The sequence below is a fragment of the Rattus norvegicus genome, chromosome 5 (assembly GCF_036323735.1).
Source record: "Rattus norvegicus strain BN/NHsdMcwi chromosome 5, GRCr8, whole genome shotgun sequence".
Classification (NCBI taxonomy): Eukaryota; Metazoa; Chordata; class Mammalia; order Rodentia; family Muridae; genus Rattus; species Rattus norvegicus.
Window position 1 is genome coordinate 57917703 of NC_086023.1, and position 14826 is coordinate 57932528.

The window sequence follows — 14826 nt, forward strand, 5'->3', positions numbered from 1 at the left end:
ATTATTATTCTTACTATTTATAATTCAGAGTAATTTGAGGCTTATAAATTATATCTACATAGTCTTACTCTCATAGAATTTTCAAAATACATTGTGATAATAACATAAGTTTTAGAAAAAACTCAGTATGGAGTCTGGTCATCTGAAATGCTGTAATTAAGACATTCTCAAGTTCTTACATTATCATAGATCTACAGATGGAACTGTACTTGAAGATATAGTTCACAGGAAGAAAAATTCTCCCTGGGTAACACCCAGCCAAAAAAAGGTCAGATTTGATATATATTCTTATAACCAATTTTTCAATATTGGACACCCCTGTGTCTGAAGCATTGGACCCCTCAGCATACAAACGTCTAAGTTCAAAAGCAGAGATAGTTACCCAATGTAAGTTTCTGGGTCCTATATCAAGAAAAAATGAGTATGGGAGATGGAGGTAGAGCAAGCAAGCAATGGGGGTGGTGGTTGGAGGGAGGAAGGGAGAGAGAAGAAGAGAGGAAGGGAGGGAGAGGGGACATGGACAGCGATAGGGAGGAAAACATGTCTACTTAATATGATATAATTTAATAAACACGTTTTGTATGGAGAATTTCAAAGTTCTTATTATTGGCCAATGCCAGTCTCCTTAACAAAAGTGTGGCTGAAGAATGTTAACCATCTCAATCAAATCTAAGTATGAGCTTTAGAAAAAGTATAAATACAATTAGTATGGACTTTAAGAAAATATATTTATACTCTATTTTATGCATGTGTTATTTAATTTTAAAGCCTAGAATATTATTTAATGTCCATTGTGAAGAGAAGTTTCAGTATCCTTTCTCACTTTCTCTTAAGACCTACTTATCCCTCCTCTGGTCTCCTTTACTGTTTAATGACTTGCAAATATGTAGGCAAAATCACACTCACACTTCAGTGTAAATTTCATTAATGGAGTTAATTTGCTTACCATAATGATTTCCAATTGTCACCATTTTCTGGCAAACATTATCATTTCATTCTTTTCACAGCTGGAAATTTTTATTCTTCCGTTGTTCCAGATTTTCATTGTTCATTTCATCAGTTGACAGATTGCATTTCCTAAGCATTGTGAACAGAGTAGCAGAAAACATGAAGTGATGTAGCTGGGTCATATGGTTTTGCTGTATACTGATTTCAAGTTAATGTCTCCAGCAAACTATGTCTAAGTATCTCTCTTTCCCCACTGCTTTTGCTTCTTTTTGTTGCTGTTGTTCTGTTAATCATTATTGCTGGGAGAGATGCAATCAAAGATATTTAATCTGCATGCCCTCTATGTCTACAAATTTTGAACTTTAAAATATATGCATTGCTTATTTGTAGTAAATAGTGGTGTATTTTAGTTCATTAGCATATTTTGTTTCTTGGATTCTCTTCCCCAATTCTTATCTATTCATTTACTCCACATTCTTTCTAATGATGAACTAAGACCATATTAATTTAAACTTATTATTAAAAACTTTGCTAATTTCAAAGTTTTTCTGATTTGTTTGATAGTTAGTTCTCATTTTCTTCCTGTTCTATTATTAAGAGCATTAAGGTGGTTTATTTTGTTATATAATTATTCCCTCTTAATTGAAACATTATCTCCAGGAAGGAACAGTGAGGCTCAGGGGACAGCCTTTTTCCTGTTGTGTTGTTTATTGCACTGTATCCAAGCTGAGTGCATTGTGGAAGACAGATGAATGTTTCTTACATTGAGTCAATGCCAAGAGCATTGTTGAAGACACCCCAGTGATTGCTGTTCCCTTTCTCCCTTGGCATTCTCTCTCTACCCAGATCAAATTTATTTGCTCAATGATATCCCACATGTGTCATCTAACAGAACTTGCACGATTGGTGCTACTATCCCAAGTTCCACATCTTTCTCTTGTTCTTGTTCTTTTAGGATGCTTCCCTAGGGAGTGCCATGGATAGAGTGTTCAGCTTGTTCTTTAGACTTGTCTAATAAAACACTCAGAGAATCTCATCTTCAAGCTTCCATACTGTACCTCTGTTACAGACATCAACTGTCTCAGCAATCACTCTGCTTTTGATGTACACAGCTTCTGTCATCATGTCTTTATACCCCTAAATGATAAGTAACTTGAATGCCTTTAACGTTTACTTGCTAAATGTTACCACATGAGTTACAAGCCTGCATAAGGAATGTATAACCTCTTTTGAAATAATGCAAATGTCAACTCTGACAATAAAAGATGCAATGTAAAAATGAACTATCTGGAGGCCATCTCTGTAAGATCGATTTACAAATTCCTTCAGTGTAATTTGGTAATCAAAGAACAGTCAAGATAATAAAAATAGTTTGTATTTCTACAAAACACAGTTAAGAAAATGAAAGACCTTAAGCTCAGTGAGATCTTCACAAAGTAGGAGGTGGCAGCATCTGTGATCTCATGCCTAAATACACTGCACGGTTCAAGCTAAGGTTAGATGGAACTAACAGGGACATCTTCCTCAAATCCCTGACACCAGCAGGCATAGTGCATAGTACTGACATGGAACAGGCTATGAACATGTGACAGGGGGATAAATAGATCTCAGGTGAGGTGGGAAGTGTGGCATGCAAGCATTAGGCTGAGAATCTCTGTAGTCACTTGGAGAGTTATCCTCAGAAGACAGAATCTACCTGTGTCCATTCTAGGAACAATCCAAAATTGGAATGCAAGGTGGACTGAAAATCGTGGTTCCAGAACAGTGTAATCTCAGATGAACTGGCCTGATCTCAAATACTTAGAACATAAAGGGGCAGTCAGAGTCCTAGGAAATGTAGCATTTGAAATGAGGATGGCCAGTGACAGATCTACACACGTAGGGAAGACTTAGCCACAGAGTGAGTGCAGCCTTACCACATAGGTGGGACTTTATCTAATGGCATGCTTTACCAGACGAGCAACATCCTGTGATGAGGCCAAAGAAAGGTGATAGAGAAGACATTCAGCACAAATGCCAGTGTGAACTCAACTGGGTACTACATGCTCACAGATCTGGATACCTAGGTTTGAAATGGAGCTGGAACAGGCCCCTACCTAAAATCAGCATTGTTTGATCATGAAAACAACAAAAAGAAAAGAATTCACAACTCATCTCATCAAAAAAGAAATGTTGATTGACTACATGCTTTTTATGCATTTTATTTTCTCATTAATTTAATAGAAATATTTACTCTTTAATAAATATCTTTGAATCTTAGCTTGAGTTTATGCTGTTCAATTTTATAATTGTTCTCTATGTTTCTGCATACATTCTGTTGTGCACATTTGATTGCTTTTCCTGTGCATAAACTACATGCTCTCCTTCTCATCTCTACCTCATTTTTCCTCCTCCATTTATTCTTGTCTCCTTTCTCCTTACCTCTTTTATATTTGAGAAAGATTCTCATGTACCACATGTTGACCAAGAATTCATTATGTAGCTGAAAATGACCATGAGCACCTATTCTTCCAGCCTTCAACTATACTGTGATTATGGGCAATTTTACCATGTCACGACTGGTTTATATATATGTTGATTAAATCCTAAGGCTTGTATGCTACAGCAGCACTCTAAAACTTCAGTTTCACATATACTGCATCTTTTATCTGCAAGTTTTTTTTTAGTTTTAATTAGCAATCTGGATACTAACAATATCTAAACTTTCTCCTTCTATCTATTTTACCCTCAGTAGTTTTGGACTGATAATTTAGTACTAATTCCTACTCAGTTTATTTCCTTTCTTTCATCACTTTTGTCAAAATTACCTTGCCACACACAATACCATCCTTGTTCCTTTGAGACCCAAAATTGACTGAAGCCAATTGGGTGAATGATATTACAAAGGATTTTGATGCATTTATATTAGGACTTTTATAAAAGATGTTACTAATTTTGATGTTAATGTTCTATGTTCAATATAATATTCTGAGGCAGGAAAGATGCTTCAGAAGTTAGGAGCACTGTTCTTACAGATGCCATGGGTTTGATTGTAAGCTTCTACTGGTGGGTCACAACCATCAATAAGTCCAGTTCCAGAGCACCCAACAATATTTTCTGACTTTGAAAAATACTAGTCATAAATATAACACATAAAAACATGCAAACAAAATACTCAAATACATAAATAAGCAAATCTAAGGTAGGATGGTGTCTGATGTATTAATTAGAAATGAGTGCACATAAATACCTAAAAGAAGTAGGAGTACTAATGGATTTTAATACAGGATATGAAATTCAAATTCAATAAAGATAGAGAAAAAAGAATAAAATTTTAGAAAAAGTACACTAATTCAAATAAAAGTGAGAAGAAACCTTAACCATATAATTGGGTCAAGTAAGAGACTTGCCAGAATGCAAAAAATAATGATAGACAAATTACAATACAGATATTGAGAAACTAAATATAATAAGAATGTTTGAACACAGAGTATAGATCAATGGAAATCATTAAAAGAGCAGTTCCTGAACCATGGTAATATTAAAAAAGAATTCCATGATGAAGACTTCAATAATACACTTAATAAAATCATTTATTTAAAATAAAGACAGAAATCTACTGAAAGAAATAACAATTGATATCTGGGAGTCATTTCAAACAACAACAGGGAAGTATCCACACTCTATAACCATTCGTAGGGAAAATATTAGAAATAAATAACAAACAAAAGACTAGAAGCTGCAAGACAGGCATCACTTCATATAAAAGGGGAAACTTACATGTTTGGCATTAGAGTAGGTTTACCAAGAGAAACTCTAAAGCAAATCAAGACCATAAAATGATGTCATCGAGAAATCTTAGAAAAAGTATCTAGCAAAATTATTCTTATAAAGAATAAAAAAATACTCTTTACATATTTTTCCTCCATCTTTATTAACTTGGATATTTCTTATTTACATTTCAATTTTTATTCCCTTTCCCGGTTTCTGGACCTACATCCACCTAACCCCTCCCCATCCCCTTCTATATGGGTGTTCCCCTCCACATCCTCCCCCCATTACGACCCTCCCCCAACAATCACATTCATTGGGGTTCAGTCTTGGTAGGACAAAGGGATTCCCCTTCCATTGGTGCTATTACTAGGCTATTCATTGCTACCTATGCAGTTGGAGGCCAGGGTCAGTCCATGAATAGTCTTTGGGCTTAGTCCCTGGAAGCTCTGGTTGGTGGGCATTGTTGTTCATATGTGGTCCCAAGCCCCTTCAAGCTCCTTCAGTCCTTTCTCTGATTCCTTCAACGGGGGTCCCGTTCTCAGTTCAGTGGTTTACTGCTGTCATTCGCCTATGTATTTGCCATATTCTGGCTGTGTCTCTCAGAAGAGATCTACATCCTGTTCCTGTCGGCCTGCACTTCTTTACTTTATCCATCTTATCTAGTTTGGTGGCTGTATTGTATGGGTCAAATGTGAGGTAAGCTCTAAATGGGTGTTCCTTCTGCCTCTGTTCTAAACTTTGACTCCCTATTCATTCCCAAGGGTATTCTTGTTCCCCTTTTAAAGAAGGAGTGAAGCATTCACATTTTGGTCATCCTTCTTGAGTTTCATGTGTTCTGTGCATCTAGGGTAATTCAAGCATTTGGGCTAATAGCCACTTATCAATGAGTGCATACCATGTGTGTTTTTCTGTGATTGGGTTACCTCACTCAGGATGATATTTTCTAGTTCCATTCATTTGCCTATGAATTTCATAAAGTCATTGTTTTTGATAGCTGAGTAATATTCCATTGTGTAGATGTACCATCGTTTCTATATCCATTCCTCTGTTGAAGGGCATCTGGGTTCTTTCCACCTTCTGGCTCTTATAAATAAGGCTCCTATGAACATAGAAGAGCATGTATCTTTGTTATATGTTGGGGCATCTTTTGGGTATAGGCCCAAAAGAGGTATAGCAGAGTCCTCAGGTAGTTCAATGTCCAATATTCTGAGGAATCTCCAGACTGATCTCCAGAATGGTTGTACCAGTCTGCAATCCCACCAACAATGGAGAAGTGTTCCTCTTTCTTCACATCTTCGCCAGCATTTGTTGGCACCTGAGTTTTTGATCTTAGCCATTGTCAGTGGTGTGAGGCGAAATCTCAGGGTTGTTTTGATTTTCATTTCCCATATGACTAAAGATGTTGAACATTTCTTTAGGTGTTTCTCAGCCACTCAACATTCCTCAGCTGTGAATTCTTTGTTTAGCTCTGAACTCCATTTTTTAACAGGGTTATTTGTCTCCCTGCAGTCTAACTTCTTGAGTTCTTTGTATATTTTGGATATAAGTCCTCAATCAGTTGTAGGATTGGTAAAGATCTTTTCCCAATCTGTTGGTGCTGTTTTGTCCTAACAGTGTCCTTTGCCTTACAGAAGCTTTGCAGTTTTATGAGATCCCATTTGTTGATTCTTGATCTTAGAGCATAAGCCATTGGCGATTTGTTCACGAAATTTTCTCCAATGCCCATGTGTGCGAGATGCTTCCCCACTTTTTCTTCTATTTGTTTGAGTGTATCTGGTTTGATGTGGAGGTCCTTGATCCACTTGGACTTAAGCTTTGTACAGGGTGATAAGCATGGATCGATCTGCATTCTTCTACATGCTGACCTCCAGTTGAACCAGCACCGTTTGCTGAAAATGCTATCTTTTTTTCCATTGGATGGTTTGGCTCCTTTGTCAAAAATCAAGTGACCATAGTTGTGTGGGTTCATTTCTGGCTCTTCAATTCTATTCCACTGGTCTATCTGTCTGTCTCTGTACAAATACCATACAGTTTTTATCACTATTGATCTGTAATACTGCTTGAGTTCAGGTATAGGGATTCCCCCGGAAGTCCTATTATTGTTGAGGATAGTTTTAGCTATGCTGGGTTTTTTGTTATTCCAGATGAATTTGCAAATTGTTCTGTCTATCTCTCTGACGAATTGGATTGGTATTTTGATGGGGATTGCATTGAATCTGTAGATCACTTTTGGTAAAATGGCCATTTTTACTATATTAATCCTGCCAATCCATTATTCCTGCATTTCTTTAAGGGAGTTATTTATGTCCTTCTTAAAGTCCTGTATAATCATCATGTCATTTTATTTTAAATCTCAATCTTGCTTTTCCTGTATTTACTGTAGTGGGCAAACTGGTTTCTGGTGATGCCAAATTGCCTATGTTTCTCTTACTTATTTACTTGCACTTGCCTCCAGCCACATGGTTATCTCTAGTGCTACCTGACCTTGTTGTCTCTGACTGGAGCCTCTTTACCCTGTGATCCTGTCTGAGTCAGAACTCCTCAGAGTTCAGCTTTCACTGTGATCCTATGATTCTGGGATGTTAGAGCTGCTGAGATTCAAGCCTCCTCAGAGAATCCTAAAACCTGGTGTGGCCAATCTACTGGGACATTGTGTTAGAGCTCTTGGGAGTCAAGTTTTCTTAGGCTATAGCTGGAGTGGGTGGAGGGCCAGAGTCCTAGATTTGCTCTAGACACGGATGCAACCTGGAAGGAAACTGTGCTTCTTGCTGGACTGGGATTTAACTTTCCCTGGTCACTGTGGGGTCCCAGTTATGCTGCATGTTGTGGTCTTAACTGGAATCTTGAGTGTGTCAGAGCTCCAGTGCTCCTGGTTGTGTCATATCTCCTGGTAATGGAGTTTTCTCTGTGATCCTGTCATCTTGTGATCCTGGCTGTTTCAGAGCACCCGGGAGTAGGGCTCCCTCTGAGGTTTGTAGGTATGAGTGCAGAATCATCACCCCAGGTCTTTTCATGGTGCAGGTTCAAACTGGAAGGGAACCATCCTGAGCATATTAGAGTACCTGGGAGTCGGGCTTCCTCTGGGTGTTGTGGGACTGGGTGTAGAGCCAGTGCTAAGGTCTACTAAGGGCACTGGTTCAGATGGAAGGGACCCATGCCACTGGCTGGGCAGGGATTCCTATGTCTCTGGATCTTTGGGTCCCAGTTACTCTGGTATTGTGGTTGTGGCCTCCTTATTTGTGGTCCTGGGCATGTTAGAGTACCTGTGAGCCGGGCTTCTTCTGGTGGTGTTACAGTATCTTGGAGTCTAGCTTCCTATGTGTGTTTTGGGATTTGGTTGGGAGCCAGTGCCCACATTCTGCTCAGGGCACTAGTTCAGATAAGAGGGGCATGAACAGCATTTCTTACTGTGAGTTTCAATTTTATATTTTTATTTCAGCATTCTATGTCAATGTACAGAGAAGAAGTGGCAAAAATATTAACAACTTTTTTTTATTTAGAGAATACTTTATTAGTTTTTGTAATCAAACCCACGTAGATAAGACCTTACATATTTAATACAGTGCGTTACCCCTGTACAAATGGAAAAAACTTAAGTTCAACATTTCTAGACCAATATGGCTGTTAATTTCTGTACAGTGCCAACTCAACACAGTAAACAGGGATACTTTTTTCCAAAGTTGACAGCACAGCTAAAGTTTCCAAAAATTCAAATTATATATCTGTATATATATATTTATATTTATATAAAAAGACCAATAATAGCAGTGTGTTATGCATCAACTGCAGCAACAGCTTTTCCAGGTTCTGTAGTCATCTGAACAAAACTGTAGAGACATCCAGAACACTCCATTAAAAAAAAAAGTAAAAAAACAAAACCCCAGAAAACAGCACAGTTCTGTTACTCTTGTGGTACCTAGCACCATTTTTTTTTTAAATTAGCTTCTCAATCATCATCTGGAAAGAAAACATTCTGAACAACATCATTAAAAACAGCTCTGATAAAGCACGGTCACTACTATGTATCATAAAGCAGGTACAAGCTATTTTACATCCACAGAGGTATGATACAGTACTGTCCTACATCTATAATACTAGAGGATACAATTTAAAAGGCATTATTTGAGACTTGATTCTACTTTTCCAGCAGAGGGCCCGAAGGATGATGTGTGACATAGCTTTGTAAAGAAACATACTCTAGACAGGATTTCCTTTCACTAGTGGCACAGTTCTAAGGATTCATTCTCTCCATGAATGTCAGCTAAAACCGTTATTAAAAAAATGAAATATCCCTAAAACAAAACCGTATAACCACCGGATTCACATTTGGATGTGAGGTTATGTTTGTGTGCTTTTCTTCTCTTTGTTTTGTTGCCAAGACGATTAGTTTCTTGCTTCTTCTAGGTATACCTTGCCTCCTTATGTTGGGCTTTACCCTTTATTATCCTTTGTAGTGGTGGATTTGTAGAAAGATATTGTGTAAATTTGGTTTTGTCATGGAATATCTTGGTTTCTCCATCTATGTTAATTGAGAGTTTTGCAGGATACAGTAACCTGGGCTGGATTTTGTGTTCTCTTAGAGTCTGTATGACATCTGTCCAGGATCTTCTGGCTTTCATAGTCTCTGGCGATAAGTCTGGTGTCATTCTGATAGGTCTGCCTTTATATGTTACTTGACCTTTTTCCCTTACTACTTTTAATATTCTTTCTTTATTTTGTGCGTTTGGTGTTTTGACTATTATGTGACGGGAGGTGTTTCTTTTCTGGTCCAATCTATTTGGAGTTCTGCAAGCTTCTTGTATGCCTATGGGTATCTCTTTTTTTAGGTTAGGGAAGTTTTCTTCTATGATTTTGTTGAAGATATTTACTGGTCCTTTGAGCTGGGAGTCTTCACTGTCTTCTATACCTATTATCCTTAGGTTTGATCTTCTAACTGAGTCCTGGATTTCCTGTATGTTTTCACCAGTAGCTTTTCCCACTTTACATTATCTTTGACCGTTGAGTCAATTATTTCTATGGAATCTTCTGCTCCCGAGATTCTCTCTTCCATCTCTTGTATTCTGTTGGTGAAGCGTCTATCTACAGCTCCTTGTCTCTTCTTTTGATTTTCTATATCCAGGGTTGTTTCCATGTGTTCTTTCTTGATTGCTTCTATTTCCATTTTTAATTCCTTCAACTGTTTGATTGTGTTTTCCTGGAATTCTTTCAGGGATTTTTGTGTCTCCTCTCTATGGGTTTCTACTTGTTTATTTATGTTTTCCTGGAATTCTTTCAGGCATTTTTGCGATTCCTCTCTCTAGGCTTCTACTTGTTCTTTAAGGGAGTTCTTCACGTCTTTCTTGAAGTCCTCCAGCATCATGATCAAATATGATTTTGAAACTAGATCTTGCTTTTCTGTTGTGTTTGGATATTCCCTGTTTATTTTGGTGGGAGAATTGGGCTCCGATGATGCCATGTAGTCTTGGTTTCTGTTGCTTGGGTTCCTGTGCTTGCCTCTCGCCATCAGATTATCTCTAGTGTTGCTTTGTTCTGCTATTTCTGATAGTGGCTAGACTGTCCTATAAGCCTGGGCATCAGGAGTGCTGTAGACCTGTTTTCCTGTTTTCTTTCAGCCAGTTATGGGGACAGAGTGTTCTGCTTTCGGGCGTGTAGTTTTTCCTCTCTACAGGTCTTCAGCTGTTCCTGTGGGCCTGTGTCTTGAGTTCACCAGGCAGGTTTCTTGCAGGGGAAAAGTTGGTCCTACCTGAGGTTCCGAGGCTCAAGTGTGCTCGTGGGGTACTGCCTAAGTCCTCTCCGCGTCGGCAGCAACCGAGAAGATCTGTGCCGCTCTTTCCGGGAGCCTGCGTGCACCAGGATTCCAGATGGTGTTTGGTGTTTTCCTCTGGCGTCTGGATGTGCGCAGAGTGCAGTCTCTTCTGGTTTCCCAGGCATGTCTGCATCTCTGTAGGTTTAGCTCTCCCTCCCACTGGATTTGGGTGCAGAGAACAACAACTTTTTTATATGGGAAATTATAAGACATATTGTAGGGAAAGGATGCACAGAGAGTGTGTATTTATCTATCTTGTTTTAGTGCTTTCTTGTTATTAATCACCTTGGTCCTGGCTCATTGTTTCTTCAACACTGTGAAAAATGTTTAACTGAGGAATGTCTCTTAGTTTGTAAATTCCTGGATCCCTGTAAACAGCCATGAGCACATTTCTGTGATTACAAGGCAAATGTGGAATCTTCAATAACACTGGAGGTAGATTTCAGAGCAGACATACTACGCCATGGTTGTGTTCAATTTTATTTTGGCTCAGATTAAATGAGATGCCCCCCCCCCACAATTTCTGCCACAGTGTTTTACCACATTGTAGTTACAAAATGTGATCAGACTGCATGAATGTTGACTGTCAGATCAAATATTTCTCTCTAAATTATGGGTGTATACAAAAGTCTTTTAAGTGAATGAGAAAATTTTATTGGTCAAGAAAAGCAAAATAGTTTCTCAAAACACTGTCACAATAATGTCCAAGAAATTTCTGTGTTTTCATTGAACTCTGTTTAGCTAATATTTAGGAGTTTGCTTGAGGTAGTGTAAATGTATCACCTCCCTATTGTTACCAGTCACTTTAATTGAATTTAAACATCACCTTTTCATTTTTTTAGCCTGTTTCTATCTCAGAGACTAACTATGGCTGACATTCCAGCAATCAAAACATCTTGCAAATAACTCCTTTTCCTGGTAACCCCCAGGAAAATGATATTCACTTCATTACAGGAGTTGCTTGTCTTGCATCCAGCCACTGAAAAATCTGCAGGAACACTTTTATTAAATTTGTTCTAATGTGTTTAATTAGGTGAAATCTTAAATACCATACTAGATGTGACTTGAGAAAAAGACTAAATATTCTCTGCAATTGTTAAGTATATTCTCTAAGGTATATGATGGCATTTCATTGTATTTAAACTTTGGTTATATTAATACATTGAGATTTTCTTAATGTTTAAGCACACTAAAGATCATGGACGAGATGTTATATATGGTCAAGACTACAATTTTGATTTTTTTTGTATACTAACTTCAAAGGAGTGTAGATGGACATGAGTTTAGATTAATAATTATTCTATAAGAAAAGAATGAAAGTGTAACTTAGAGACATCATTACTTTTAACATTATAAATAATGAAATTAAGGTGTATGTTCTTAAGATCTGTATAACTCATATAATGATGGTTGTAAGCTGAAATCACTTAAGGGGCACAATTTTAAAAGGTGTATCTTCCCTGTGATAAAGATTTATTCTGGGAGGGATAGCTTTCACAAAACGGAAACAGTTTATAACACAGATCCAGGTATTTGGGTTTCATGAACTTTCATCAGTAAACATTTCAAACCTTCCCTTGACCAGCAACCCACTTATTCTTGAAAATATGTATGTATATATTTTTCTGTCATCCTTTTCATATTTATTCCTCTTTGTTCCCAAATATAAATCATAGTGCTTTGGTTATTATTGTGACTTCATTTTCTTGTAATAAAACACCTCAAAGAATTAATAAAACTTTCATGATTTCCTCTTATTACTCAATTCTTATATTAATTGGATTCCTAGATCAGACAAAAAAGCCACATCAGAATTAATGAGAGGAAAGAATCCTCTCTCCTGCTGCAGTGGAAGACTGTAGCATCTGAAATTTTGTTCTCCTATAAAGATATTCAACATCAATAATACAATTTTGGTAAACTAAAGAAAATATATTTAGGCTATGTTAACTTGTATATTATAGAGAAAATACATTTGTTTTTCTTATGTAAGTTATTACATAATGATAAATATAATAAATATCCATTATTTTGATATGTAAACATATATATGTATATTGGTTTAATGTGTGTATTTATGTATATGTACTTATGTAAATTTATATAGAGAGACATGTATATGCCAATATACTTTATATATAACTTTTATTGTTGCTTCACATAAAGCAATACATATATATATTTATAAATTTATGTATCTACATTTATATAAAAGATTTCATTCATATGTATGTATGTATGTATATTTCAGAAGTTCTAGATTTTTTTTCTTTTTTTTTTTTCTTTTTTCTTCTTTTCGGAGCTGGGGACCAAACCCAGGGCCTTCGCTTGCTAGGCAAGCACTCTACCACTGAGCTAAATCCCCAACCCCAGAAGTTCTAGATTTTAATTGAAAAACAGACTATTTGAGGGGTCTTTTAGTTTTCTGAATATATATTTTAAGGATGTCAGCACTTACATTCATTTCTTTTGATTCTGTGATGATAATACAAATAATTACAGATTATTTTTCTTTCACTGTTCAAGGTTTATTTGGTGTTTTCCTTGGCATGACACTTGAGTGGTTGGTTCTGTCCTCCATAAGCAGATCTTACATTTCACATACTATTGCAATGTACACTATAGACACATATAATACAGAAAATATCCTGTAGAACATTTATGCACAAGATATGCATGACGGACTTACACACTGGAGCCAGGTTAAAACTAACTGGGAACTCATTGCCCTAGGCATGTTTGGTGAGGGTGTGCAGCGCACCAATGCAGCAGGCTCCCAGGGTAATCAAAGCCTTCACACAGTTGGCAGTGTGTCTTGGAGTGGGACTGTCACTCTAACCAGGTTACCACTACACAAGTACCACTTAGCAGAAGGGTAGAGCTGTGGGAACTGAGATTTCCCAAAGACCACCTCAACATAACTGGACTAACCACAGCTCAGATGAGAAGTGTGTGGTCTCCATAGAAACCCTGCTGCAGCCTGGACAGTGAAGTGCTAGGACACTGTGAAGACTTTAGAACTGCATATCCTTCTGGATTCCCCAGCGGGTATCTGCACTCTTCCTCAGGCTGGTCTCCTCGTCAGGAATCAGTGTCACCTTCACAACATCTGAGATTCCATTTTGTCCCAGGATACACCGGACGCTGAGAAAGACGTCATCATTGATTCCACAGAGACCCTTAATCATGGTGGAAATGGGATGCACCCACCTAAGGTTCTTCATTATGCTCTCGGCCAAGTCTGCCATGAAGAGGCCAATGGCCCAGGATGTGTAACCTTTCAGCTTGTTCACTTCGTATGCACTGTCAACCACTTGCTTGTGAACATCCTTCCACTGCTCCTTGTCTGCATCCGTGCCCAGTTGTGGGTTCAGAGACTTCACGGAGATGCTTGGCAATGTTCACATCACTCCACACAGGCACACTGGAGTTGCCATGCTCTCCCAGGACCCACCTGTGATAGCTCAGTGGGTTAACTCCCAGTCGCCCATCAGGTAATGGGACCAAGCTGAATCCAGATTGCAACGACTTCCAATAACTCTGCTTTTGGGGAAGCCGCTGATTTTACAAGCCACGTAGGTCAAGATATCCACTGGATTTGAGACAATGAGCAGCTTGCACTGTAGACTGTACTTCACAATGTCGGAATGATGAACTTGAAGATATTCACGTTTCACTGGACCAAATTGAGCCGGCTCTCTCCCTCTTGCTGACCCGCCCCCGCCGTGTTAATGACCAGCTTGGAGTTTGCTGTCACGCTATAGTCTTTGCTGGAGACAATTTTTGGTGTCTTAAGGAAAAGGCTGCCATGCTGGAGATCCATCATCTCTGCCTTTAGCTTGTCTTCCATGACATCAACAAGGGCAAGCTCATCAGCCAAGTCCTTCATTAAGATACTGATGGCACAAGCCATGCCAACAACATCAACCTCAACAATTGTAATCTTGTTCAGGGGGACCTGTTCTTCCTTAAGATTCACAATCACCTGGTCCTTGAGGGCTGTCATTTTGGACTTTGAATCTTTTGGGAAGGCTTAGCCAATAGGATGGGGGACGACAGGCAAGCAGCAGCAGTAACATGGCCCAAGGTCGGTGACAGTGGCTTCAGCCCAGATTATTTATTAATTTATTTACTTATTTACTTGCATTTTTAAGAGTCTTTCAAACTTTAGACATGTGCCATGGTCATATCACCACCCCCACTTCCATTCGCATTAATGTAAATTTGCATCTCATACAAAAACATTAATGGATTTTATAAGTCTTATAGGCTGTGATAGAATTTACTAAGTGTGCTATTTTGTTCATATAACATATCGA

General features: G+C 38.0%; 1 pseudogene; it reads right to left on the minus strand.

The window, feature by feature from the left end:
- Positions 1-13432: 13432 nt before the first annotated feature.
- Ldha-ps4 (lactate dehydrogenase A, pseudogene 4) lies at positions 13433-14525 on the minus strand (annotated as a pseudogene).
- Between the last annotated feature and the right edge of the window lie 301 nt (positions 14526-14826).